Consider the following 4739-nt stretch of genomic DNA (forward strand, 5'->3'; position numbering starts at 1 on the left):
CACAGTGGTGGATTTGAGCTAAAATTCACCCGGAAAAAATGTAAGTTCTCAGGTAGTATCAAGGAGCTAAAACCAGTGTGAATAGATTGAAAAAATACAACTTGGTTAATTGCCAACTTTTGAGCAAAACACCCTTGTTGTGCATTCATCTCTCTCTTAATGGTATGGGGCATATATAGATATATACTGCTATATCTAAATGATAAATTATATGACACATTATAATATGTATTAAACATTTTTCATGGTAATTACACCGTAAGGTGTTCCCCTCTGAAATCAACTCCTCCAGGTACCTTTCTGTCATAATCCTGACCGTCAAATCCATTATTAGACGATTAAATTTTTTTCCACCATTAGATGCTACTAACTGTCAAGTCAACTAAATCTTGATTTGCACTATTATAACCATAGTCCCATTTGCAATTATTTTAACTCTATTCGGTGGCTCCAATGGGTGCATTTAACCCTAAGCCTGTTCATTCTTTTTTTGTTTTCTTTAATCTAGCTAATTCTCTGTCTCTTGTCATATCTAGAGGTCCTCGAGTTGTTTTGCAATTCAAGGGCGATGAATTCACTTGAATCCTTTGGTGTATGTAATGTGTTATGAACCCTTTACGATTCGCCAAAAGGTCCTCTGGTTACCTTCGAATATATACGTAAGTGCTCTATTGCTAAGTCCTTCCCTGTGTCCAGTTGCAGGGTTATTTCCATATCCAATGGGCACTGTCAAGGGAAACCCACCTCAGAAACAAGAAATGGTGGTCGATATAGGCAGCGAGATGTCATGGTTGGAATGCAATCCCTTATCGGCTCTTGGTTCCACTTTCAACCCCACTATCTCCACCTCTTACCAACCTATCCCCTGCAGCTCACCCGTTTGCACAAAAGATACCAACAATTTTCCAGTTCCCACAACCTCTAACAACAATCACCTCTGCCAATACTGCTACTCTTATGCGAACGGGACCTTCGCAGACAGGGTCCTCCATTCTGATACTGTGAACTTTAGTCCAATCCAAGGCTCACCTGTTCTAAAAATCACTAGTTTCATCTTCGGGGGCGTGCCATTACCGGTACCCGACACTCCATGGTCTCATGGGTCTGAGCCAGGGCTCTCTATCATTCATTTCCTACTGCAATCTGGACCATGTTCTTTACCCACACTCTGCAATCATTCTCATGTTCGAAGACTCCCCATTTTTCAAATATCTCCATTAGATGCCGCTGTATACCCAATCCATTCCTCTGCCCTATTTGAACAGAGTGGACTACACTATCAAGCTCTACGACATCAAGTTTGGATGTCGGTTGCTCTCAAATCCGCCAACTATCTTCTTGCCAGACAACACAGGTGTCGGGCAGACCATGGTGGACTTTGTCACGCAGTTCAGTTTTCTTTTGGGTGCTTACACTCCCCTCAAGTGGGCATTTCTTACACATAACCGAGGGACCCTGAATCGTTAGTCTTTGCACTTTTCATATACACCTTCAAAATTATCCTATATAGTGGATTGCTGCATCCATTAGCTTTTGTGTGTGATTTAAATTTTTCAATTTTGGAAAGTGCCTTGTAAGCTTTGTTATTTTGTAGGTGTGGGAGGCTAGGAAAAAGGCTATCAAGAGCATGATTCCAGAGACCAAAGTTACTTTTGAGAACATGAGGTCTTACAAGTTTTATCCTGTCCAGAATCCAAACACTCCAGATATTTCCAAAGTGAAGATACTGCTCTCTGTGTGTGTTTGTTCTAGGACTTGCTATGTTTGAAGTGTAGTTCTTTGGACTTTTTGAATTCTTTTGTACTCATCCCTATTACATATAATCCTCTGTGTGTGTTTCTTCTAGGATTTGTCATGTTTGCAGGGTAGTTGTTGGACTTTTTTGAATTCTTTTTTAAGTACTAATTTTATTACTGCAGGTTCCCTTTATTAATAGATATTACGGAAAATCCCATGAGGTCTTGTAAGGCACAAAGGAAAGTTGCTTATAGTAACAGTCAATTTGTCAATATTGTATTTTTTCAAAAAATATAATTTTTTGCCCCGTTTGAGCATATACATATGGGCTAAACAAAGCACCTCACAACCTAATGAATGACGTACGTACCCACTAACAGTATTTGAGAGCAAGCCTAACATTTGCTTGCCTTGTCTGCAGTGGCAAATAGATTTTGTACGAAAGGTATTATAGTTCCTGTACTTAATAACAAAATGCAACATTTTCTCAGAAACACGCATCGTGCAATCAATTTGTATAGTAGCATTGAATATTATCATCTAATGAGCTTATTGTTTGCATGACATAAATTGTCCATGTTGCAATCTGCAATGTTAAAATGATTTGTTAGTCCGAAGGAGCATGCATATGGGCTAAAATAAGCACTTCAAAAGCTGATGAATCAGGAGCATGCACGGAGAATATTTGGGAGGTAGACAGATAATTGCTTCCCTTTCCAATAATGACATATCCATAATAAAATGTCGCTTTTACTCATTCGTTAGCATTATGCATTATGTTCTTATTCATCGACATTATCCATAGCAGACAATGATTTAATCAACTCAATCACACAAGAATAAACCATATTAAACAATAAAGATTACCCCCAGAAACCCAAATGGGGCAACCTGCAAAGATGACAACCTTCCATACATCTTGGACTTGCTTTATATGCTTTGTACCAAGTGTATGAAGAAACCTACAACATTTTTTTGTGCTATTCCAATCATGTTGCTTCAAGCTACATGTGGGGCTATCCATCCAATGCGAATGCTATACATGGCCATCTAAATGTATTCTTCAATCCATGGATGTACATATAAGTTTGGTCTTTGCACTCTTCATATACACCCTCAAAATTATCATGTATAATATGTGGATTGCTGCATCCATTAACTTTTGTGTGTGATTTAAATTTTGTCTTTGCACTCTTCATATACACCCTCAAAATTATCATGTATAATCTGTGGGTTGCTGTATCCATTAGCTTTTGTGTGTGATTTAAATTTTTCAATTTTGGCAAGTGCCTAGTAAGCTTTGTCATTCTGTAGGTGCAGGAGGCTAGGAAAAAGGCTATCGAGAGCACAAGTCCAGACACAAAAGGTTCTTTTGAGAACATGAGGTTTTACAAATTTTATCCTGTCTAGACTCCAAACACTCCAGATATTTCCAAAGTTAAGGTACTCCTTTGTGTGTGTTCGTTCTAGGACTTTCTATGTTTGAAGTGTAGTTGTTTGGACTTCTTGAATTCTTTTGTACTCAACCCCTGTTACATATAATCCTTTGTGTGTGTTTCTTCTAGGATTTGTCATGTTTGTAGTGTAGTTGTTGGACTTTTTTGAATTCTTTTGTAAGTAATAATTTTATTACAGCAGGTTCCCTTTATTAATAGATATTATGGAAAAGCCCATGAGGTCTTGTAAGGCACCGAGGAAAGATTCTAATAGGAACAGTCAAATTGTCAATATTGTATTTTGCCAAAAAAATATAATTTGTTGCTCCGCTTGAGCATATACATATGGGCTAAACAAAGCACCTCACAACCTGATGAATGACATACGTTCCCACTGACATTATTTGAGAGCAAGCCTAACATTTGCTTGCCTTGTCTGCAGTGGCAGATAGATCTTGTACTAAATGTATTATAGTTCCTGTACTTAATAATAAAATGCAACATTTTCTCAGAAATGAGCATCGTGCAATCAATTTGTATACTAGCATTGAATATTATCATCTAACAAGCTTACAGTTTTCATGAGATAAATTGTCCATGTTGTAATCTGCAACATTAAAATGATATGTTAGTCCGAAGGAGCATGCATATGGGCTAAACTAAGCACTTCAAAAGCTGATGAATGAGGAGCATACCCACTGAGTATTTGGAAGGTAGACAAAATATTTCTTCCCTTGCCTGTAATGACAGATGCATAGTAAAATGTCGCATTTACTCATTCGTCAACTTTCTGCATTATGTTCTTATTCGTCAGCATTATCCATTGCAGGCAATGATTTGATTAACTGAATCACACAAGAATCAACCATATTAAACAATAAAGATTACCCCAAAAACTCAAATGGGGAAAACTGCAAAGATGGCAACCTTCGATACATCTTGAACTTGCTTTATATGCTTTGTACTAAGTGTATGAAGACACCTACAACAATTTTGTTTGCTATTCCAATCATGTTGCTTCAAGCTATGTGTGGGGCTATCCACCCAATTGTGAATGCTATACATGGCCATTTAAATGTATTCTTCAATCCATGCATCTACATATAAGTTCGGTCTTCTATATGTATATTTACTTCATTCATTGTCTCAAGAATTGGCAAAAACGCGTATGTATATATTTAATTAAGTTTTGTTTGCACACTATTTTGAAACCACTCTATTTATAAATAGATGGCATCTACAATCACCCCTTTAAGATATATCATTATGTCAATTACTTACGTCCTTCATCACAAGAGGGGTTTTCTGGTCCCGCACTGAGCCAAGGGGGAGGGTTATATACTATTCAAAGGCTTCCTACAACAACAAATCAGGGTAATCAGTTACCTCCAGTTCAGGGAAGTGAATACCAATGTGAGCACGGGTAGCAACCTAGTTCAATAGGGTAGAGTGCGCCATTGCCAGAGGTTACAACTGTGAATCTGCTCTTCGATTCCTCTCATGTTACGCTCGAAAGCCACTAGGCACTGTATCCAGTGCCAAAGGAGATTGCAGGTGTGCAGAATA

At 37.9% G+C, this 4739-nt stretch overlaps 1 pseudogene; it reads left to right on the forward strand.

Annotated features, from left to right (window-relative positions):
• Nucleotides 1-719: 719 nt before the first annotated feature.
• LOC149201874 (aspartic proteinase PCS1-like) lies at nucleotides 720-1467 on the forward strand (annotated as a pseudogene).
• Nucleotides 1468-4739: the final 3272 nt, after the last annotated feature.

The sequence above is a fragment of the Pinus tabuliformis genome, chromosome 2_1 (genome assembly GCF_031772625.1).
Source record: "Pinus tabuliformis cultivar Carrire ecotype Pingquan chromosome 2_1, CPIR1, whole genome shotgun sequence".
Classification (NCBI taxonomy): Eukaryota; Viridiplantae; Streptophyta; class Pinopsida; order Pinales; family Pinaceae; genus Pinus; species Pinus tabuliformis.